Here is a 25611-nt window from a genome sequence, read left to right as displayed (position 1 = left end):
ACCAAATAACAACACTGGCTATTTGTGAATGCAGGATTGTGGAAGATTTTTTAATTTGTATGTATTTATTTTTATTTTTTTTTCCAAAGAATATTCACTTTTTTAAAAAATATATATTTTATTGATTTTTTTACAGAGAGGAAGGAAGAGGGATAGAGAGTCAGAAACATTGATGAGAGAGAAACATCGATCAGCTGCCTCCTGCACACTCCCCACCGGGGACGTGCCCGCAACCAAGGTACATGCCCTTGACCGGAATCGAACCTGGGACCCTTCAGCCCACAGGCTGACACTCTATCCCCTGAGCCAAACCGATTAAGCTGTATTTATTTTTAAATTTTTCAACACATTTAACAATATAATGGCACCAATTGCTTTGTAGATTATGGTTTGGCGGGGGCAATACAACACATACTTTCCCATCTGCAAAGTAGGGCAAGAAATATTTCATGGATTTGTTGTGAAGACTGGTAAGTTGTATTAACAGGGTAAATAATTATTCACCAGTACTCTAGAAGTCTGGGTAAAGCCAATGGGTGTGGGAAAGGGCCTAGAAGAGAGAGAGAGAGAGATAAAGTGCAGGAGAAGAGAAGGAAAGAGCTGAAATCTGATAATAGTGTGTGGACTAGGCAAGTCAGATGGGAGAAGAGCCTGAGATTGAACCTCCTGCTGCCACACTCCCTGAGCACCACAAAACTCTTCTAAGGTCCTGTGACAGAGGCTAGTGAGTTCAGGGACTGCCCACAGTCCCCTCTTTTGGCACTTCCTCTAGTCTTTGACATTTACCCATTCATTACCCACGCTGTGACCAGCTCGTAAAAGTCAGAGAGCACCATCGCAGGCCTTGCTCGGCTGGTCCTGTGTCTCTCATTCTCTCCTCATCTCTAGGTTTTACCTTCACGCCATCAACCTCAGGCTCCATGTCCCCTTGGGTGTGCCTCCCCTCACCTGTCTTCTTGAGCAGGGATGCTCCAATTCCCCACTCATGGCATGTCACCCTGGGTCGCACCAGCACTCACATCTGCTCCACCAAGCCAGAGCATGATTTCGGCAATACTGGATTAAACAACGCTCTTGCACTTGAAACAGATTACAAATCTGACTTGTCTGTCACTTTAAAATATGAAGTTTTTTCTCTCCATTGCATCTCCTTGTTTTGAGAGAGCACTTAGATACAGACAGAATGGTTATTAAAAGTCTTAAAGAAGTAGTTTGGTAATTACTATTTTGGGGAGCATGTGGTAGAAAAGTAAAATGAGGCATGAAAGATAAAAGCCATACAAATATGTTTGCTCTATAATTTTCTTTTCCTGAAATATTAATAGCTAAAATGTCTCTTACCTAAGTGCTTTCACAAGCATATGCAAAAGTAATAAAAACAGAAAACTTTATTATAATGTTAACACATGTTTGTTCATGCCCTCATTTTTTTTGAAAGTTTATATTTTTAACTTTTGTTTTGGTATACATGTCTGACAGTGACATGGTTGCCAAGTTCAAGAATGACAAATATTCTAAGTTTAAAAATGTTTTTAAAGTATATTGATGATTTTCAAATGTGGAAAGACATTTTTTACACCTACCTGCAGAAAACAAATTTAGTTTATTTAAACTTTAAAATGAGAGTAAAGCCAAAAAGCAGTAGCAGTTTGTCTTTAAACATAGCCCGATGAGTCTATGTTTCCAAGAAACAATTTTCTCTTGGTGACCACTGCAAAAGAATAAAAAATTCTGTCATTTTGTGAGTCCCTTGGGTAATTAGTTGAGTCATTGCCCTAAAAAAGAGACCAGAATTCTCTTAAAAATCCAGGGTTGGCTCACTATTGATGGCTGGGCAATTCTTATGTATGTTTTCTTAAGAAAAAGGGAAACTTTTGTAACCATCCCATCTATTTCTAATTGATAGAAATCAGACCATTTCAGTATCTTTAAAAATTTTTTTTTAAAAAAGCCTCTTTAAAACCATGTGGACAGAATATCCATTCTGAAATATAAGGTTTTATTAGAACACTTTGGTTTTGTCCATGTTTTCCAAGGCACAGTTCTAGATATTTTATGAATCATACCCAAAACAATCAATAAGGTCATTTTCCAAAGAAGCATTTGTAAGAATCACCTAATGAATTTCTGTCCTTTTTTATTTTAATGGCATATCTATCTATGTTCCCACCATTAAGCAAATTAAATGAAATTTCAAGGAAACTCTATCATTAATTGAATTACATGTAAGACAGCACATATTTGGTTGCAAACAAGGGTAAATATTTCCACTCGGAATTTTCTTATTAATGCTAATTCAGTGTCAGTTTTATTCTTAAAGTTCAGTGCTCATTTAGGAGAATATACGTTCTATCTGTCTGTTCAACTCCTGCTTTATCATCCCTGTGAGGAAGACCTATCGATCAGCAATCACCTGAGCACCTGTCGTGTATCTTGCGCTGTGTTCAACACCAGAGTGATACGGAAGAATAGTTGATGTGTTCTCTGAACTCGAGGAAGTTCAAAGCTAATTGAGGGAAGGAGGAATAATGCCCATTAAGTTAATTAAAGAACATTGCAGTAAACTATATGTGACCTCTGATAACTCTCTAGATGTTCAGTAGAGAGAATAGTTTTTATAACAGAGGGAACAGTTGGTATAACTTGGAGCTCTTTTTTCCTCGGAGTGTGTTCTAGTATGGTCAAGCTCGGAAAACTCCTTTACTTTGACTATTTAGTATGTTAATATGTCTTATGAATGTTAGAAGATGTAATATTGTATTAACACACCTATTCAAAAAAATGTTTATTGGATGCCCAATATGGAAATTCAGCAGTAAGAAAAATAAGCATGTCTTTTTTTTTCTTAATCCGCACCCAAGGATATGTTTTTATTGATTTTAGAGAGAGAAGAGGGAAAGACAGAGAGAGATAATCATTGATTGCCTCCCGTAGGTGCCCCGATAGGACCTGCAACCTAGCTATGTGCCCTGACCGAGAATGAAACCTGCAACCTTTTGGTGTGAGGGACAATGTTCCAATCAACTGAGCCGCCCGACCAAGGCAAGATGTCCTTTATATGGAGTTTTTACTAGTATGCAGGGTAGGCAGCTAAGCCCTCACCAGCAACGTCACATCTGAGCAGAGAGAGAACCAGGCCCAGTGGTTATGCGGAGGAAGGTCTTCCAGGGCCAGGAAACCAGTGAGTAGCCAAGGTAGGAGCACACGGGTCTTGTTTAAGGAATGGCAAGGAGGTTCTGGGCTAGAATAAAGGAGAGGAGCCACTGACCTACCTAAGAGATGGCAAGTTTCCACATGAATTTGACCGCTGAACCCTCACCTCTTTTCTTGAGAGAATCTTACTCAGCAAAGCAGAACCATGTGGCCAAGAATGATTAGGGGAGCAGAGGCTGGATGTGCTCTAGGCATTAGAACCCGAGCTGGAGTTCCTGGTTGACCATGTTGAGAAAGACATTGGAGGAAGCAAATGCCCAAAGGAAGTGGGGAAAGTAGAGCAGGAGGTGAGACAAGAATGTCAGCATGGAAGCTGACACCAGGTAGTTATTTGTCTAGTGTATTTGTTCAGACTGATCGTCTGGAACATGGAGTGTGTTACTTGTATATTTCAAGCTGAAAGTATATTTTGCAGGGAATTAGGGGCAGCTTGAATTCACAAGAAACTGGTTTCATTTCTCCTTCTGACTTTGAATGACTACGTGTCCCTTTCATTGACGAGGACAATTTTAAGTCATGATGTCTCTCTTGGGAGTAAATGCCAGGCATTGTTCACAGTGATTTGTCTGGAATTATTTATTGAACTCATGCAACAAATCGCTCACTTATTCATTTGATCATTTCATCCATGAGTCAGTCAGTTAACATTTATTAAACATCTACTGTTGAGAAAACATTTTGTCAAGGACTGCGTGAGTCAAAACAGTTGGATACGCAGACATACAGTCACTGCCCTCAAAGAGTATTTGGTTTTCCGTGAATTTTAATAAGGCTGACATTTGTTTTTGGGGGACAAATCGTTGTAACACTCCAGAAATTAATACCAGGCTGGCTATCATTCTAGAATTCTCAAGGATACGCATCCAAATGAACTATCCAGGATTGTCAAGCAACTCAGTGCGTATTAAATTATTGCCCTGGGGTGAATATAAGATAAGTCGGAAGAAACTAAAGATTTGATGGTGAGCTGGAGTTTGTCTACTAAGCTTTTGTAATAGCATTTGTTTTTATGCAAAGAGGAAGAATGGAAACTATGAGCGTTTGATGTTGACAAATGTTGGAAAACAAACGTGTTTATGCGCTTGGCAACATGTGCTCTGCAATCTGCTATGGGGTCGAGCTCCTTCGGGAAGGCTTGTTTTCAGGAATACACATTGCGAAAAGCACAGCCGTTGATGAGGCCGCATTGAATTCACGCCTTCCACATTTTCCACAATTAAAGACATGGAAACATATGAGACATGCTCATTTCGCTGCATGAGTAGGCTGTTCATCCTTCCTTTTTAACATCTTTGCTCCATTTGCAGACAAAATCTCTTACTTGCATGGCACTTTTAGAACATTTTCTTTGTCATGAACAAACTCCTTCCATTTCTCCTGATATGCCACTGTCTGGAGGGGAGAAGGGGGAAGATAATAGAGGGTAAATGGGTTTTGCCCAACAGGAAAACTGAAAGCTCCTCTTCCTGTTTCCATCATAATCTTGCACATTAAGTGTACAGTATGTCTGGCCAGCATGGCTCAGTGGTTGAGTGTCAACCTATGAACCAGGAGGTCATGGTTCAATTCCCAGTCAGGGCACATGCCTGGGTTGCGGGCTCAATCCCCAGTGGGGAGTGTGCAGGAGGCAGCCAGTCAATGGTTCTCTCTCATCATCGATGTTTCTGTCTCTCCCTCTCCCTTCCTCTCTGAAATCAATAAAACATATATAATTTTTAAAAGTGCACATTAAATGCACCAAGAGAGGAGGACCTCAGGGTAACAAGCTGATTCAATATTTTCTCTGTCCTCTGGACCTGCCTGAGTTCTGCATCCTCCCAGAGCTGACACACATAGAACACCACAGGAGTCAGTATTTAGAATTTAGTAATATAATAATTTCTATATTAAACTACATCCTTCTACGATGATCAATATTGCTCATTTAACATGAAATATTAGTGCTTAATGGTTTTGAAAATTTAGTCATCAATTTATGTCTCCTCAACTATATTGTAATCATTTTAAAAGGATATAGCTGCAAACATCATCATGGACCTGGACAGAGAGAGAACCGTGTCTTTCTGGATCTAGCAAAGTACTTTGGACACGGAGGTGCTTGTTTCCTATCTAGGGTCTAGTTGCTGATTGCACAGAAGCAACATGCTACTTAGATTCCGTCTGTAACATTGGCACGGAACCTAAGCTCTTTTCCCTGCTCTGCATTTAATTAAATACTGGCTCTCTGGGAAGTGACTTCATGGCTCCTGTCTTGGTGTCCTTATGTATAAAATAAATCTATATTCATATCTCTTCCATAATAGTTGAAACTCTATAAATCTATAATAATTCTATAATTCCACAATAGCTCAAAATAAGGACTATTAGCACATTGATTTGGCTTTACACTAGCAAACAAAGTTCCTAGTACACAGTTTTTTATTGAACTGATTGGGTATTTTTCTTCTTTTACATTTTATTTTGAAATAATTTTGGGCTTACAAGAGTTACAAAGATAATACAGAAAGTTCCCATATATGCCTCATCCAGCCTCTATTATAAACACTGTGCATGATCACAATAAAATTATCAAAATCAAGACATTAACATTGGTACAATACTATTATCTAAACTGTAGAATCTTTTCAGCTTTTACTAGTTTTTCCACTAGCGTCCTTCTTCTGTTCCAGAATCCAACCTAAGATTCCTAGATTGGTTGTAATTTTTCCTTAGCCTTCTCCCTAATTAGATGTTTTGGCTGTTTGAAATGGATACTTGTGGGTTGTGCTAGTGTTGAAAGGATTCTATTGCACATGGAGAAAGCCCTCATCCGGTTCTTTTCCCATGAACAATGCTATTGTTTTTACCTTTTAGCTCTTTGTTTTCTCATAAAGAGTCCATCTTGAATCTCATCCAACTTTGCTGAAGATTTCAAAAGGTGAACCTGAATCTGCAAAATGGAATTTTTCATTTTCTTCTTTGCCCCTTAAAATCATTCCTACCTGGGAAGCCATCCACGTGCGAACTGAAGTAGGTCTTTGTGCAGAGCAGCTTTATGGATTCTGAGTTAGTGCCCGGAGAGGTTTTCAGTAGGTTGACTAAGTGTAATGAACTGAAGTGGGTCCTCAAAAAGCAATCCTTATCTGCAGGAAACATGGATCTATGGCATTATATGATTTTCATTCTTCTATTATCAGTAGAAACACGTTAAGATCTTTGGCTCACTCACTACTCAACACAGACACACTTCACAGTGGAGATTTTCACCTTGAACTTTAGGAAGATTATCATCTCAGAAGTTTAAGTGCACAACAGTTAGGTCTGGGGACACATCCTGGCACACCACCAAGGGCTGCCAAACAGCACACCTGAAACTTAGTGATTGGCTCCCACTCAAACCATTGGCCTCTCTAAGGCTGACAGTAATTGTGAGGCACACCTCTGGTCTCCTGTGTGCCAGGTTTTCATGGCTAACTGCTGAGCAGATGTCCCAAGTGAGACATTCAGCCTGGGTAGTAATTGGGAACTGCTGAAAGCCTCCTCCTTTGGGGGAAATTCTGGAAGTCATGTCTTTCCCTCCTACTGTTTAAAAACTGCACATTGTCAAATTATACATGGCAGATGGATTATAGTTTGTCCTTTTAGTGACAGGAAAAGCTGTTTCTATACCCTGGAAAAAGCATCCACTTACATCAAGAAATGATTCTACTGCTCCTCAGCTATATTTGGGAAAAAGTTTTTTGTTCTGTTTTAACGAGTGACTATAAAAGCCTTTCATTATATTACGCCATAATGAAATAGCTGGCTTTCATTAATATATTGTACTAGAAATGCTATAGGCATCCTATAATTACATGTAAGACTTGGCTAGTCTCATTAGCTCCACTGTGTTGTCCTTGCAGTGTGTAGGAAAATTACAAGATACATAAAATGTGCGCTGTGAGTCATCTTGGCATTATTGGGAAAATGCTCTATTTATTTAAAAGCAAAAGGCAAATGTCGCATTTATTTTTCTGTTTGAGCCATTAGAGAAATTCAGTGCCTATTCTTTCAGTGTCAGTGTCTTTCCATGCCTCATTCTCTCCTTCAGTTTTTATGTCCTCCTGTCTTTTCTTGCTCTTTCCCATTGCTTTTCATATTTTCTATATCTTTGTTCTTTCTATAAATGCCATTGATTTCCTCCCCAGAAGTTCTTCAGGGTTTTTTGGCCTTGCTCCAATTTGGATGGATAAATTTCAAAGAATGATTGTCATTAAGTTTTGTCATTGTTGAATGAATAAGTGAAAGACAATATTAAATAGAAAATCATGTTTTGTAATTCTGAATGAAGCACCTAAATGTTCTCATTTCCTGTCTAATTTCTCCTTTATAATCTCTTCTGTCTTGGAAAATAATTATTTCCAGTGTAAAAGTCGACCTACACTTCCCTTTGTGGTCTACTGTTTAATCTCCTACAACCTTTGGGGAATTTCCTGTTGTATTTGTGCTGTTTTCCTCAAATGCAAAACATTCAAACCCAAAAGGATCTTTCTCCCCCATACTCTAATCTATTCATCCTCTCAGATGTCAGTAATGTTGTCATGCCACAGTACCCCAAGCTCCAAACTTCTGAATAAACCTTCATTCCTCCATCACCTGTGTGTCATGGGAAAGAGTTACTGAGTCCTGCCAGTCTTCCTTGAATTATCTCTGGAGCTCCATCCCTTCTTTTCTTTCATTTCTGTCATTGCCAAATGCATGTTCATACCCAGACATGTAGACCCTTGCAAGCCACAAGTGCTTAAGTGTTCTACCTGCTCCTGACTTTTTCCATATGCCTGCATCCTTCCACCTGAATTGTCCTCTTAAATTCCTGTTTTCATCATGATACTTGCTTACTCAAAAACTTTCATTACTCTCCAAACCTAGTTAAGCCCTATTTATAGGCACAGCTGTTACAGAATGTAGGAAATCTTCTGCCAATTAGATAAGAGGCCCATAGACCATCTCCCAATGTTCCTCTCAAACTCAGCCTGCTTCCCCTGCAGGTCACAGCTTCTGCTGCTTATCCATGTTCCTGTGTCCCATCCCAGCATCCTCCAGGCATTACTGAGACACAGTTGCCATCTCTTCAGAGCTCTTTAAACTGGTTGTGTCCCAAAGTTGAACAGAGGCCATTTGTCTTTCAAAGTTGAACCTTATGCCTTCATAGAAAAATATTAATAATAAAATTCAAACTAGGTATAAGAACATGTAGCATTGAGAGTTCTTGCTATTTCTCCTTAGATCTCAGCCCCTCAGGATGCAGATGCTGTAGATTTTGCACTCTGGTGTGACAGTGGTCCCATACTTTTGAATGTCCCATCTCAGGGAAATTACAGATAAGCCTTCATTTTTAATGCTGCCCCTTTCCTCCTGGCTACTTTGCATTTAAAAGTCACTTTTGGTCATTTACTAACAATACTCTGATTTCAATATACCTTTGCAAGCATGCCTACCAATAATCCAAAGCAATCCTAACAGCACACTTTCTAGCTATTCTAGCCCCCTCATTGTCCCCATTGGTTTGATACTCATTACCACCTCTAGGTATTTGCTTCCTACTAGGAATGCCCTCATTCCTCCTTTCTGCCTAACTAATGCTTATTTATATTTTAAGTATCAGTTTCTGTCCCAATCTTTTCTGTAAAATCTGTCACCCATGCTAGCCCATGATGGTCTACTTGTAAATCGTACTGCCCTTACTGTTTATATCATTATTTGCCTTTTAAGTCCCTATACTATACTTTAATTTTGTATGTTGATAGGTTTCTCATATCTGTATCTTATCGTACAAATATACTATAAAATCCTAAAGGCCCATGAACACTAAAGAAATAGTATGGTAACCCTCTGAGGATTATAAAGTTAGCTAATGAAGAATGAATCATGTTAAACTTGCAAGACAGGAAGATAAGTGTTTATATTGAGACCAGTGGCCCAGTGCATGAATTTGTGTACATTAAAAGGAAATTAATAAGAAGTATTTTAATATCACTATTTGCCCTTTCTCTATAATAGAAGTGCCAACCAAATTCACGATTGACAATGATAGATGGAAACACATGTGTGCAATTGGTCCCAGTGAGAGCTTTATATGTATTGCACATGTGTGAGTCAACTTAGCCTTTTGTATATATAGGATAAACTTAATTAGACCTGCTTTCTGATTTAGCTAAACTTTTTCCAGTCCAGAAAAGCACCCCAACTTCTCTTTCAGGTAATTGTCAGCAACACAGCAGTAAATATCAACACGAAGCAGATTATTATTGTAGATCATGCAAGGAGAACAAAGGGTAAAATATTTAACTGCAGCAGTGTTTGACTATATTCTGCACAGTGAGAAAACCTGAAGTTATTTTCAAGGCCCACCATTTATTACTTCTTTTCAGTTGGGTCAAGTTTCTAAGCTTTCTAAATCTCCATTTTCCAGCTAGTGAAAAGAAAATAGGATTCCACTCCAGGAGTTCTGTGAGGATCCAATGAGATGAGGCACAGGAAAACGCTTCATAGACATTTGGTTAAAGTGTGAAATGTTTGCACTTGGCTATAAAGCAAATCGTGTTCCTGGGCTGAAGAAACTGCAAGGAGGCTAGTCATTGCTAGGGAGAGGAAGCCAGGCATTGCTATGTGATGTCATTACCCGGTGCCCACAGTGACCATTTCTGGGCCGGGCTGTGGGCCACATTTTGTGCCATGGCAGCGTCGGCTGTGATTTGGTGGGCTGTCGCTCTGCGGTGGTGGCAGGGGGAAGCCGAGTGCTGCTTTGTGGGTGCCAGGTCCGCATGGCTATTTCTCTGCAAAAGGCCAGTGCACATCGCAGCAGCTTCTGCATTGAGCGTCTGCCCTTGGTGGTCAGTATGCATCATAGCAACCGGTCGCATGGGCGGAAGGACACTTAGCATATTAGCCTTTTATATATATAGATAACTGCTCATGATCTGTATGTCTGCTAATTTTGAGACCCTTCTTGTGCTCTTATGCTTGTGTTGGGTTACTTGTGCTAAATAAACATCAGAGCACCCGGCTTCCTCTAAGAATGATTTTGTACAGAGTGTAAAGCAGAGATATTAGCCATTAGAGATCAGTGTTTCTCCATTATGAATTAAAATGTGTTAGGACCATGACTTCATTAACTATTATTGAATTAACAAAGCATTTCTGTTGCTGACACCTTAATTAGCTCATTAATTATATTTTAATTATCCATTGTTTGTTTCCTACAACTGTCAGCAACTAAATTTTCAGTTATTGATGTTAATTACATATTCTGTAATAACTGTGGAATCAGAGTCTGGAGCACTTGGTACAAATTAACTAGTGTAGCAAGCAAATGGTTTACAACCAATTCACCCTCATGAAGATGACTATAGTGACTACAACTTACACACTTATGGGAATTACTCTAGTGAGTCATGTAGAAAGTGGCTTTCAGCTTTCAAACATTGCATGATTCTTTTTCCCACCCAGTTTTAGAATTATAGGGATCCACATTAATATCATTCTATCAGAAATGTTGACTGTAGACATCCCATAACTGTAAAACAAAACAAAACAAAAAAAAGTTCTTAAAATATTGTATCTCCTTTAAGTGGAATCTTTGCCAACCAAAGAAATAATTGAAGACTTACACTGCTAAACGTCCAGAGAACTAAACCTGTCCTGGTCCACCATGTGTGTGATTTGAGAAGGTCCAGGAACTCTCCTTCCAAAAGTATCTGTAAAGGTAACTGTCTGTTTCAATTACCTGGACCTTGTTGCTAAGCCAATACATAAGAACAGTCTGACAAAGGATTTTTTGATTTGCTTATTTATATATGACAAGACTTGCAAAGGCAATAAAATTAAATTACATTTGGAAGAACTTTTAATGAGTTCTTTTTATTGAAAAGGCTAAAACCCTCATAATATTTGCACTGAGCTAGAAAATGTAGGACATGTGGTTTTTAGAGATGTTTTCAATTTCTGCATTAGAGTTTTATTTCTTAGAGCTTTGAGAGCATTGAAATCCTTTAGAGGCCCCCATTAGGATTTATCAATGAACTCCTAGTGAAAAATAGCCCATAGAAAGTAAGAATTGGTAAGAACTTTACACAAGGTCAGCAGTGGGGAGTGCCAAAGCTACTTCATCTAGTTTACTCTTCTCTGGAGCTAAGACAGTAAAGGAAATCAGGAAAAAAATAACACCTAATTCTTACATATTGCTTTATAAAACATACACACAAATAAATAAACATATATATGCATATATATATGCTTTTTCTTAACTGAATAAAAGCCCGCCATCTCTTCATGGCCCCTAACCCATCTTTCCATTGCCCATCTACACAAAGGTAAGACTGCTGTACAGTAACAATTCAGATCCATTACATTTCTCAATGATTTTAAGCCCCATATTCTTCTGATGTCACAGTTCTATATCTGGAAATGTTCAAGCCAAGTCAAGAAATATATTCATCAATCAAAGATAAATTCTTAACAATCAGGGCACATGAGTATGATAAAAATGCAATGATGAAATACAAGTTGTTGCTAATGACTTCTCAGAAAATGGATTGAAGAGAAAATATCTATTAAAAGATATATACTAAATATTTGGGGGACATATAAATTTCTTCCTCACCCCCCCAATTTATTAAAATAGATGCTTTCTATTTCCACTTGATTGAGAAATCTAAAGACTGAAAGCATAGCCCAATATTGACAGTTTCTTCTTTTCTCAAATTTTGTTCTGATTCTTAACAACTACTAACTTCTAAGGGTCTGTAGTCCCTAATTTTCAGTAGTTTGTGGCTCTAGTGATGAGGATTGATGACAGGATGCCAGGGTTGTGTAAGGCGCCATTCACTGGGAGCATCCCACATGCTGTAGGGCCCTTAACTGCAGGGCAATATAGAATTTAGAGCTGTAACCATCACACATACTCAGGTACAGCCCTTTATCTTGTTAGATGATGAACCTGAGTGCACCCTGGCTAGACCATTTCCCAGTGTTCCAAATGTGTGGAGGCTTAGGGTTGAACAGAAGCCTCTTGCAACATTCATACACTCCAACTACCCCCTTTCAATTGTGAAAAATTGTCAGTTTTTCAAGTTTTAGAAATTTTTTTGCTTTTCTTGATGTTTTTCCAGTTGTCTTGTTTTACTCTCTAAGCTTCCTATATTAGTACATCTATAAGTGATTCATCCTGTAACAAGCTTAAGACGGGTGAAGACTTCGTTTTCAATGAGTCAGAGCTTTAAGGTTTTTGGATCTAGTCCCCTTCTAAATGCCTATTTTTTAATTATAAAAATTATGCATATAATTTCTTAAATACATAATTATGAGTGATTTTATTTCATTATATTACTTTGTAATGCAGTTATATTAACTTTGATTATTTGGTGACTTAACAATTGCCCGCTGAAAGCAAGAAATTTAGGAAAGAAAAGTAGGTCTCAAAAAGCATTCTAAAGTGTAAGTATCCTAAAGTTTTCTCATAGAGAATGTTATTTTATTTTATATTTTGTTGATTTTTTTACAGAGAGGAAGGGAGAAGGATAGAGAGTTAGAAACATCCATAAGAGAGAAACATCAATCAGCTGCCTCCTGCACACCCCCTACTGGGAATGTGCCCTCAACCAAGGTACATGCCCTTGACCGGAATCGAACCTGGGACTACCCCCCCACCCCACCCCACCCCCCAGTCCGCAGGCCGATGCTCTATCCACTGATCCAAACCGGTTAGATCAAGAAAGTGATTTCATTATAACTTGGTATGTCCCAAAGCTATTGGGGAGACAATTACATCTGCAGTCTACCTTGTCCAGCATCCCAGGAGAAAGCAAGTTAAATAGACACACTTGCTAATCAGTTCTTGCTGAGAAATCTAGCAGATGTGAGCTTCTCATTTCATGCTACCCAAACTGCTCCACCCTTCAGCTATGCATATTCAGCTGTCTTCCTCTTCCTCCCCCCTTACCTAGTTAACACAGAGTAAGTGGGAAGTGCTTGTTAGACTCTAGGACTATTTAAATACGTCCAATTCAGTCACCCAATCTTGGCTCATAACCTTCCTTCTCTTGGTCGTTACCTAATAAAATGTAACTGGATTTGCCAGAAACTGTGCTCTCCCCTGGCAATATACCCCCATGAATAGCACAGTGTGCCAGCTGGATTATATAATGCTCTCACCCTCAGTCAGTGAAAGTGTTCTGTGCTGTAGGACACTCCTCCCAAATTATGTGATGAGTATGAGAAAGATACTTGTACCTAATAAAGTTACATTTTTCAGCTTGGCCAGATATGATCTTGTGACGAAGGCCATTTATAAAAGCAGGCAAACAAATCCCAGAAGTCTGACAACATGTGTCTCAGTTATCATCATCTGCCTCTATCAACTCCACCCTGGCATCTTCTGGAATTTAGTAGTTTCACTTTGCTTGCTTTCTTTCTTTCTTTCTTTCTTTCTTTCTTTCTTTCTTTCTTTCTTTCTTTCTTTCTTTCTTTCTTTCTTTCTTTCTTTCTTCCTTCCTTCCTTCCTTCCTTCCTTCCTTCCTTCCTTCCTTCCTTTCTTTCTTTCTTTCTTTCTTTCTTTCTTTTTTTTTAATACATTTTATTGATTTTTTACAGAGAGAAAGGGAGAGAGATAGAGAGTTAGAAACATCGATGAGAGAGAAACATCGATCAGCTGCCTCCTGCACATCTCCTACTGGGGATGTGCCTGCAACCCAGGTACCTGCCCTTGACCGGAATCGAACCTGGGACCTCTCAGTCCGCAGGCCGACGTTCTATCCACTGAGCCAAACCGGTTTTGGCCACTTTGCTTTCTTTATAGGAGAGTATTATACACAATGCAAATGGCAACTGCAAATATAATTAATTTTTAAAACAGGTAATTTTTGCATTTACTTACATACCTAAGTAATACTCAGGAATCTAATGTTTGAAAGAGAAATAGAGCATTATAGTACCTTTTCAAAAACTGTTAAGCATTTATTATCTCCAACCATCAAAAGTCCAATATAAATTTACTTAAATGGACTTCGTGTGATACATTTTTATCGCACACACAAAATTTCATTTACATCCTACTTTCATATATGAGAATACTAACCCTTGCTCTGCTCTGTAACTTGGGTTAGAATTAGCCACTTCATTCCCCTAAATCTTTCCATGAAAGAAATGATTTTTTTTAATTGGTTCAAAACTCTTGGTGTATTTAGAAGGACTCTGAAACAGAGCAGCCATTTGGCCAGAATGCTGTTGCTGAGCTGATGAGTGGAAATCGCTTATTCACCACCTGTTGGAAAATGTTAGTGTTCATGTTCAATCATGTGCCTAATTTAGTGTGTAATTGAAAATGTAGCGCTTGCAAGGCAGGCAAATCTTTTTGAAGGTTTAGCTATTTATATTGAGCGTATTAATTACACTGAAGTAGAGGAGTGCACAACACTATCAGAAGAACAGAGACCACTTTCAAAGTAACAGCTCGACAGGACACACACTGGCTACTTGGAGAGATAAAAGCTCTGTGTGTGTTGTTTGAGTAAGTGTGAAATACTTCAGAGCTGCCATATTATCACCATCACAAATTGTCAGCAGATGTTTCTTCTACTCAACTCAAATGGGCACTGGTTCTTACCACTGGAAAGAAACACACACCAGTGGCTTTTAAAGTCCTGGTGTCTTTTTTCCTATCCTGTGTTAACATTAAAATTTCCCTATTGAGTTTACCGATAAACGTAATTTGAAATATTATATAGTGCTCTACAGGCACATTGCAATGTTTCCAGTTCTACAATGTTCTTGAATTTCCCACTGAATCCAAATATTCAATAGGCTAGTTCTAGGAACTTTTGAGTGAAACTTTTAGTTAACGTTTGCCCAGCACCACCATGAGAAGGATGAGGGCCCCTCATGCATCTGCTTGAACCATTTTGTCCGTGTCAAGGAGAGGTTAGTACTTCAGTGATAAAGGCTGACTAAGAAAAATAGAAGAAAGTACCTAAGTGTCAATTTTCCAACAGTCGGGGGGGGGGGGGGGGGGGCGTTACCATTGTCTTTATTTATAGTCCTTAATGTTTTCCTGATAATTTTAGGAAATGTCTTCAATCAGAGGAAGCAGTGAAGGTATGAGTGAGGCATGACAAGGATAGGCATCATTTAAAAATATCTATTAAATGTAAACGTATGAGCTTTTGCGAAACAATTCTTTTACATACTTCTTATCTGTTTGCCTCAGGGAAGTTCCTTGTGCCAATAATCAAACTAAAATTCTTTCCTAGAAGTCATTCTCAAGCTTGATTTGTTTATTGCTTCTGTGTAGCTGTATTGTTCTCTTTCAGTGTAAAGCCTGCCACTTTGAGGTTCTCTGACTTCTAAACTTGGGTGGCAAGTCCACACCTTTAAACTGATCTTTGCCACAGGAGTAGATCTTAATACGACTTTGTCAAAATTTTTCTCTGGATCTTCCCTCCTAATTCCAGATCTATAAGCAACTGGTTTTTCTAAATTTTCAAGGCCCCAAATTTCTAAACTCTCTAGTTTATCTTATTTTTACATGCAAACCAGACAGTATTTCATGACCTGGATTCCCTTTCTTGAAAGAGCACCTTAAAAACACAAAATAAAAGCCAATGCACCTCACCACTGTTCTGATATTTTGTAACCCTTTACTTTAGGACTACAGACTTAGTAGGCACCTGATATGCCTTCCAAGTTATTCAGGTGACACTTTTGCAAAAGTTTCATTATTGCCTAACATGGGTCTCAAACTTTCCAGTTTGGTTTCAGTTTTCTTGCACTTGATATCTAAGACAAATATATATTTTTGTTCTGGTTTGGTTTGGTTTTATTTATATAACAGCATCTCACTTCTCGTACCAATTTTGGTGATAGTTAAAATAATGTGCTAGCTGTATTACTAAATAAATCCCCATATCCCTGTAGAGTAACACAATTGAAGTTTGTTTTTTACTCTCAAGTTTAAATGGATTTTCCATCTTGTGCCCCTGCCTTTCTCCAAGGACCTCAGTGTCTTCTGCATTCATCTGGCTGATGGGCAAGAAAGACGAAATCACACAACAGGGTGTTTTGGTTTTTTAAAAATGGCGTTTCAGTTTTATAAATACATTATTTTTAAGCTGTCCGTTTCATTTACTATTGCACTTGAGAAGGAAAATTTGTGCAAAACACACAGGGTGTTTTTATCTGCCAGGACTCAAAATGACACTCATCATGACCTTTACATGCCATTGGCTAGACCCAAGTCACATGGGCTCCCCCCCCCACCCCCCTTTTGATGAAGACTGGAAAAGGTAGTCCAGTTTTCTGCACACGAAGAAAAGAAAGTGACGTTGGAGATCAGGTAGCCAGTCTCTGGCACAAATAAATAAGTAAATAAAATTTTTTAGAAAATCTCCCACATAGCTTGAGAACCAGGGCTCCATAGTCAGGAACAATTCCAGATTATGTTTCAGAACTGGAACAGAGGAGACACCATTACTGCCCTTGGGCAGAGATGCAGCCAGCAGCTAAACAGCTGCCACTGTATCTCTGAAAATGGGATGCAGCTGCTGCCACCTTTAACTGATTTGATTCTTTGAAGTGTCTACCTCTTTCTATCAACCTATCAATGTCAAGAGAAGCGAGTCTGCTTGGTGGGCCTTGGTGAGACTGGGAAAGCAAGTTTCAGCTTCAATGAAAAGCGTCATGTTCTTCAAAAACTAAAGAAACTCCCTAAACATGGGGAAAAGTTTCAGACACTGAGTAGCTCTCCCCTTGCCAAAAAATAGGACAGATGTTCACCACACCTACCAGGAAGACATAAGGTGCCTAGAATATTCGAAATCATTGTATGAGTCAGAAAACTATTCAGAATTTTTGGCTACAGACAAAAGTCTGGCAACATTTTGATCCATCTGGCATTGTGAAAGCATAGTCTCTTTTATAAGCTGTTGAAAATCAAGGTGAGACCTGCCATAGTGATATAAGTATAAATAAAAAATGAGAGGTGCCCAACTGAATGCAGTTGCCTCCCAATTGTTATGTGGTTGCTCTATGCATTTTGAGAATGAAACATTTTCTTTTTTATTACACTTTGAAAAAGTACCCTCAGCAATTTCAGAAGAGTATAGTTTAAACAGATCTCCAAAAAGATTTGGGTATCACATTGGTAGTGAAATTCTTAAGCACTGCCTGAGGGCCATGCACGTGGGGTCAACACTATTCACACACTGAAGCCAGCATGTCTTGCTAATGACATGCCCCTGCCCATTGCTGTGTGATGTTGTGTTGTTCAGGATGGAGCTTTATGAACCTGGTTGTGTCCAATGACTTTTTGTTTTGACTCTTACGGGAAATAGTGACTGAGAATAATAAAATTCACATAAAGACCTCAAGATGAAGAAGGTTGATTAAAGTAATCACTTATGAAGTAAAATGAAACTGCCCAACCCCACTGAGAAAAGTATACCCATCGTTGAGGTTGACTACATGGTTGGCCCAAATAAAAACACCATCAGATGAGTGCATGAAAATACATTCACCTATACATACTTCATAGGTAAAAAAACAAAAACCAAAAAACTCTTATGACTGAAAATGATGAAGCTGATAGTGGTATGACCGTGAATATTGTCAGTTGCTTTTATTGTGTTTGCTTATCTATGAGAGAATGTGAACAATGGTGAAGAACACACCTTGATTCTCTTAGTCCCTACTCTATAAACTTGAACAATTCTCTTAGCCTCTCTACATCCTTGTTTTGTTTCTCCATCTGCAAAATGGGGAAGAAATACTACCTCTCCATAGAATTGTTGTATTTCATGTATTTGACAAATGCCTACTACATGCCAGAGATTACTCTAAGTGCTAGGGATGTCTGAGTGACTAGAATAGGCAAAAGTATCTCTGCCCTCATGGGACTTACACTCTAGAAATGAGATAACACATATAAAGCATTTAAAAGAGTCTTTGGTACACAATAAGAGTTCAATAAATATCTACTATTTTTTCTTTTTGTTCTCTCTTCTTAAACTATTGATTTGCAGAACATGCTAATGTAATATAGAGCAAAAAGTAATACAGTGGGGCCTTGACTTACAAGTTTAATTCGTTCCGTGACAGAGCTCATAACTCAAATTACTCGTATGTCAAATCACTGTGACATTCACTGCGCCAACTAGCGGTGGGGTATCTGAAGCTGGCTTGTAACCCGGATGTTTTTGAGCTTGCAACTCAAAGCAAAAAATCAGCTGAGAGACGGCTCATATCTCAAAAAAACTCATTAGTTGGAACACTCATAAGTTAAGGCCCCACTGTACAGGGAAAGTGTCAGAACTTTTTTATCTACTAGATCAGATCTCCTAGTCTTTCTTTTTTATAATAAAACTAGAGGTCTGGTGCATGAAATTCGTGCACAGGAAGGGGGGGGGTGCGTCCCTCAGCCCAGCTTGCACCCTCTCCAATCCAGGACCCCTCAGGGAATGATGGTCAGTTGGACATCCCTCTCGCAATCTGGGACCACTGGCTCCTAACTGCTCACCTGCCTGCCTGCCTGCCTGATTGCCCCTAACCTCTCTGCCTGCCAGCCTGATCACCCCTAACCACTCTCCCCTTCCAGCTGATCCCCCTAACTGCTCTCCTCTGCTGGCCTGATCGCCCTAACTGCTCTCCCCTGCTGGGTTGATCCCCCTAACTGCTCTCCCCTGCTGGCCTGATCACCCCTAACTGCTCCCCTGCCAGCCTGATTGCCCCTAACTGCCTCTCCCTTGGCCCCCGCCATCATGGCTTTGTCTGGAAGGACGTCCGGCAGATGTCCAGTCTAATTAGCATATTACCCTTTTATTAGTATAGATTCATTTCAATTTTAATGTCTCTGAATTGTTCTTCAGGTCATGGAAATCTAATAAGCAAATAAAACTATGGGTTTTGTTGCTAAATACTATTCCTTTCCTTTCCTGATTAAAATTTATTAGTGAATGACAGCATCTCACTTCTGGTAATAATTTCTGGTAGCAAAACTCAGAAGAATTACACAATTATTTACTAATAAAAATAGTTTTAGACTACTTTTGATTAAATGCTAAAAATTCATCTTTTTAAAAGTTAACTTTTCCTTTGCCATTTCTTTATTTTTTAAAAAATATATATATATATATATATTAAATATATTTTATTGATTTTTTACAGAGAGGAAGGGAGAGAGACAGAGAGTTAGAAACATCGATGAGAGAGAAACATCGATCAGCTGCCTCCTGCACATCTCCCACTGGGGATATGCCCGCAACCCAGGCACATGCCCCTGACCGGAATCAAACCTGGGACCCTTCAGTCCGCAGGCCGACGCTCTATCCACTGAGCCAAACCGGTTTTGGCTTTTAAAATATATTTTTATTCATTTCAGAGAAGAAGGAAGCGAGAGATAGAAACATCAATAATGAAATTGAATCATTGATCAGCTGCCTCCTGGATCGAGCCTGCAATCTGGGCTTGTGCCTTGTCTGGGAATCAGACCATGACCTCCTGGTTCATAGGTTGACACTCAACCACTAAGCCATGAAGCCCTTTTACTTTATTACTAATTATTGTGGGTGGGGATTAAATACGCAAAACAGTGCATCAGTCAAAGTGCAAAAATGCTTTTCAGATACAGAAGAGTGATATCTATAAACCATCAGGCTGATGGATTTCAAACATTCCAGAGAGGTTTGGGGAAATTGCCTATTATCTTAAATTACATGAATTTTATGTAAAGTCACTATCTCAAAAAGATGCTTTATCCTTTCATAAGCTTCATTACTTTTTATTTTTAGTTAAACATCTTTCCTCTAATTTACTGTGTCTGAGAGATGCTGTTAATTGTTGGATCCACAGACATAGAATCAGGAATGAGTGAGTGTCCTTACTGTGGTACAGAAGAGTTGGACATGCCAGTGTCAAAATGACTGGTGATTTGGGAGCTTTTCCGAACACTCTGGAGGAGACTTTCATTTACCTCCCACCTCCACTTATGGACTCCCAGGAGTTCAAGATGAGTAGTAATTACCTCTCCCTCAGTAGGTGGTTTCTAGATCACTAAGTGTATTCTTTAAAATGAGTTTGGTTTTGGAAATTTGATGTGATAAGTCTTTTGTGATTATAATGGAAGACATTTTCTTTATTGTTCATGTCAAGCAATCATACACACAGATGCATATAGATAGATGTTAAAGAAACTTAAAAGGTAATATTAGATATGTATTTTTATAGGCTCTCATGAGGGAGAATTCTAAGAGTCTAAAGTCAATTTTCTGTTTTATAAATATGAAATTAAAATTGGTTAGAATAAGAAGAAAATACTTCGAATTCATCATCTATGATTGTAACCACAACGACTTTCTTATTAATTTTCTTATTAATTTTTTTACCTTCTTAATAGTTCTGGAAATATCAACTTGTTTCTATCCTCAATTTTACTCACCATTAGCTTTCCCCATATTATCTCAGTAGCCTTCTCCCTATCCATGTCTTGCCCGTGGTCTTGGTCACCTTAAGTCTACAGTCTACTATTAAAGAACAAATCGAATTCATTCAGTTGATTATTACTATAGCACAAATCTGACCATGGCACTCTCCTGCCATGGCTTTCCACTTTAAGTTCAAGTGTCTTGCTACAATCTTTCATGATCTGCTTCTTGCTCACCTGTCATCTTATCTTTTACCCATTGCTTAGTCTTCTTTCCTACTGTGGGCTACATGCAATCTTGTGAAAATGTTGTACTCTCTTATCACTGGACTCTTGTATATGCTCTTCTTTCTCCCTATACGACCATAAGCTCCCAGATGAGGATCTGAATCTTGCTCTCTTTCCAGTGACTGACACACTATGACTTCTCAATACACATTTACTGAATAAAGGGTTTGTCAACTATGTACAAGGCATGGCACTGGGTCCTGCAAATGCTTGTAAGCTCTGCTACCCATGGAACTACATCTCCTAGTCTCCAGCTTGCAGATCATGGGACTTCTCAGCCTCCATATCCTTATGAATATGCACCCCATTGGTTCTGTTTCTCTGGAGAACCCTAATACTTCCTCTGTAAGAGTTCAATTTGTTTTTAACTAAAATCAGGCAGGAAGAATTTTTCTCCCCCCCAAATGATGTAATGATTAAAAGGAGAAAAGAAGGCTCAATACCTTCATAAATTCACTGGTATATAAAATTCTCTCTATCTCTCAAATGATAAAGTTGATGAAATAAGTAAATTGTTGTAATGGAGATGAAGACTATACTATGAAGAAAACTCTAATTTAGTTACCAGAAAGTAACTATATAGTGAGTGTTGTGCAGGAATCAATGAACTTATTCAGTAAAGGACTAGTTATTAAATATTTGAGAGTTTGCAGACCATACATATCATGCTATCACCACTACCCAACTGCTTGGTGGTGTGAAAGCAGACACTGGCACTATATAAATAACTAGGCATGGTTGTGTTTTAATAAAACTTTATTTGCGAGAAACCAAGATGGCAACATAGGTTAACACTGGAGTTTGCTGCTTCGAACAACCACTTCAAAAACACAACTAAAAGATGGAACGGACATCATCCAGACCCACAGGAAGGCTGGCTGAGTGGAAGTTCTACAACTAGGAGGAAAGAGAATAGCATACTGAGACTCAGAGGAGGCACAGTGCTGAAGTCAAATACTAAGGTGCGGAGTGCATGCGGAGTGGGCTGGCGGATGAGGGCGCAGTTGTCTGTTTCAATCGGGAGGGAGTCTCAGACTCTGAGCTCCAGATCCGGGCGAGTCTATAGGGAACCAAACTCAAACGGGAGAAGCGGGACTGTCTGGCTTCGGTCGGAACTCGAAGGCAGCTTTCTCTCCGAGGTTTGCAGCAGTTGCTGGGACTCTGAGAGGCAGAGCCCCTGGGGATGGTACTGAGAGCAGCCATAAGTGCTCGCTCCACCTGCCCTGTAGATCCCCAGGGACCCGCCCCGCCCAAGCCCTGCACAGAGGCATTTGCGGGATAGCCTTAGGCAAATGCTAGATTAGCACCGCCCTAGAGATGCAGCACAGAAGTTCTCCCACTGCAGACACAGCTGATTCCCATAGCCAGTTGGCCTGGAGGTCAAATCACCCCCAGTATTAGCGACAACAATTAAGGCTTAACTACAACAAGACTGCACACAAAGACCACAAGGGGGTGCACCAAGAAAGCATAAAAAATGCGGAGACAAAGAAACATGACAGAAATGGAGGCTACAGAGCTCAAAACCGCACTTTTAAGGTCTTTCAATAATTTTCTAGAAACTGCCGATAAACTTAATGAGATCTACAAGAAATCTAATGAGACCCTCGATGTTGTGATAAAGAACCAACTAGAAATTAAGCATACACTGACTGAAATAAGGAATATTATACAGACACCCAACAGCAGACCAGAGGAGCGCAAGAATCAAGTCAAAGATTTGAAATGCGAAGAAGCAAAAAACACCCAACTGGAAAAGCAAAATGAAAAAAGAATCCGAAAATACGAAGATAGTGTAAGGAGCCTCTGGGGCAGCTTCAAGCGTACCAACATCAGAATTATAGGGGTGCCAGAAGATGAGAGAGGGCAAGATACTGAAAACCTATTTGAAGAAATAATGACAGAAAACTTCCCCCACCTGGTGAAAGAAATAGACTTACAAGTCCAGGAAGCACAGAGAACCCCAAACAAAAGGAATCAATCCAAAGAGGACCACACCAAGACACATCATAATTAAAATGCCAAGAGCAAAAGACAAAGAGAGAATCTTAAAAGCAGCAAGAGAAAGAAACTCAGTTACCTACAAGGGAGTACCCATACAACTGTCAGCTGATTTCTCAACAGAAACTTTTCAGGCCAGAAGGGAGTGGCAAGAAATAATCAAAGTGATGAATACCAAGAACCTACAACCAAGATTACTTTATCCAGCAAAGCTATCATTCAGAATTGAAGGTCAGATAAAGAGCTTCACAGATAAGGAAAAGCTAAAGGAATTCATCACCACCAAACCAGTATTATATGAAGTGCTGAAAGGTATCCTTTAAGAAGAGGAAGAAGAAGAAAAAGGTAAAGATACTAATTATGAACAACAAATATGCATCTATCAACAAGTGAATCTAATAATCAAGTGAATAAATAATCTGATGTACATAATGAACTGGTGATTATAATAGAATCAGGGACATAGAAAGGGAATGGACTGACTATTCTTGGTGGGGAAAGGGGTGTGGGAGATGCGGGAAGAGACTGGACAAAAATCGTGCACCTATGGATGAGGACAGTGGGTGGGGAGTGATGGCGGAGGGTAGGGCGGGAACTGGGAGGAGGGGAGTTATGGGGGGGAAAAAAGAGGAACAAATGTAATAATCTGAACAATAAAGATTTAATTTAAAAAAACAACAACTTTATTTGCAAAAGTAGGAGGCAGGCCCATTTTTGCCTATAGGCCATAGCTTACTGACCCCAGTGTAGCAGTTTAGAGCACAGACAAACAAGTTAGAGAATAAGGGTTCAGGTTCTGACTTCACCAACTATCTGTTCTGTACCCATGTGCAGGCCACTTAAACTCTATTAATTAAGTACCCACCTCCTAGGTTTGTTATGACAATTAAATGAACTATGGGGTTCAATTGCTTGATGAAACATTTGAATTATAGTAAGCATTATAGGTTAATTATTATTTTCAAATCGTTTCTTTGACACTTGAGGGTAAGGGTTTTATATACACTACCTCTTTAAAAAAAAAAAAAAAAGTGGCCTGAAATAAAGTTGTAGTAAGTTTTGTAGAAGAAAGTTTTCATTCCATTGTTGATGCAATCTGGAACTTTGGAACATGTTATTGAAAATATTTCATCATCTCATTCTGAGTAATGTATTCTCTTTGCAACAGAGAACATCTCATTCCAGTGAAGCCTGAGAGATTGTCTTGAGCAAAAAAACAGTTTAGATAAGACTTGGGGAAAAATTTTTAGTGCTTTCAGCTCCTTTTGAATTTGTCCAGCAGGTCTTCCGGCTTTTACCAAAAAGCCCTCAAAAAAAAAAAAAAAAAAAAGACTTGGGGGAAAATTTTTAACTGCTCTAGTTTTCTTAGTAATTGTTAAGCTTCTTTGTATAACTTCTCAAGATTTTAACATCTAGTTTTCCTCAATTACCCAATTTTTTCTTTTCTAATGCAGTTTCAACTGATAAAAAAAAATAACCCAGTAAAAACATGGCCATATTTATTTCTCCTTAAGGTCAGTCATTAATATTTCACCCCCAATTATCTTTTCTTGCTACCACTTTGATCATTTTACACTCATCCTAAAAACCCTAATGTAGCTTTTTATTCTCTTCTATGCATATCTTGACCAAGTGCTTCAACTTGGAGTTCACAGCTCCCTTCAGGTTTCTCAGGACCCTCTGGCACTCTCCCTGACTCCCCCACCTACCAGGGCCCTCCACCCAGATAGGAAAGCAAGTCACCCCTTTCATCTGTGCATTCCCAGGACTGAGTTATGTCTGGAATGCTTTCTCCCTCCCCTTGATGGGTTCCCTCCCTTCTATCATTTATGGAGCTTATCAGAACACACTGTCTCCTCAACCTTCCCCTCCAACTGAAAACACCAAAGTAATTCTCTGCCTCCCACTATGCCTTCAGAAGACAGAAAATTTTGCCTCTGAGTGTAAGAGTGCATGCACAGAATATTTTACCCCTTCTTACTGTGATGCTTTATTTAATCTTTGCATTTTGTATGACTTGAATGTCATTCTTTCAGGTAGTGCTCCCTGTTACAGATTGTTATTTCGAATCAGATAGTTTGGAAATGTTGCTGTGGCTCCTGACAGAAGTTTGTGCCCTCTGAGGACCAGGTCCTCCAGACACACAGAGGTACAGGACAGGAGACACGGATCCCCATGAAGGTCACTGGGGGTTAAAGTAAATGACAGTGAGTGGTAAGCAGAAAGGCTCCCAAAGATATCCACAACCTAATCTCTGGAACTTTGAACATGATGTTACATGGCAAAAGAGACTTTGCAGATGTAATTAAAATTATGGGCTTTAAAATAGGGGGAGTTCACCGGGCTGGCATGGCTCAGTGGTTGAGAAACGACCTATAAACCAGGAGGTCATCGTTCGATTCCCAATCAGGGCACATGCCCGGGTTGCTACTTGATCCCAGTGTGGGGTGTGCAGGAGGCAGCTGATCAATGATTCTCCCATCATTGATGTTTCTATCTCTTCCTTTCCCTTCCTCTATGAAATCAATAAAAATATATTTTTAAATAATAATAATAAATTAAATTAAACAGGGGGCGTTCCCTGGATTATTGGTGTAGGACCAATCCGTGATTATATACAGTCATATGAGCCCTTGAAAACAGAAAACTTTCTCTGCCCTGAGGAAGAGTATGGTGCTAATAAT

At 39.1% G+C, this 25611-nt stretch overlaps 1 non-coding gene across 1 annotated transcript; it reads left to right on the top strand.

Moving 5' to 3' along the window:
• The first annotated feature begins 24174 nt into the window (after positions 1 to 24174).
• On the top strand, positions 24175 to 24237 carry LOC132220246 (U7 small nuclear RNA). Its single transcript, XR_009449745.1, has one exon. It is a non-coding gene; the product is annotated as a U7 small nuclear RNA (small nuclear RNA).
• Positions 24238 to 25611: the final 1374 nt, after the last annotated feature.

The sequence above is a fragment of the Myotis daubentonii genome, chromosome 17 (assembly GCF_963259705.1).
Source record: "Myotis daubentonii chromosome 17, mMyoDau2.1, whole genome shotgun sequence".
NCBI classification, from domain to species: domain Eukaryota; kingdom Metazoa; phylum Chordata; class Mammalia; order Chiroptera; family Vespertilionidae; genus Myotis; species Myotis daubentonii.
The sequence above is the reverse complement of the archived record's forward strand: the minus strand, read 5'-3'. Positions and strand labels throughout refer to the sequence as shown.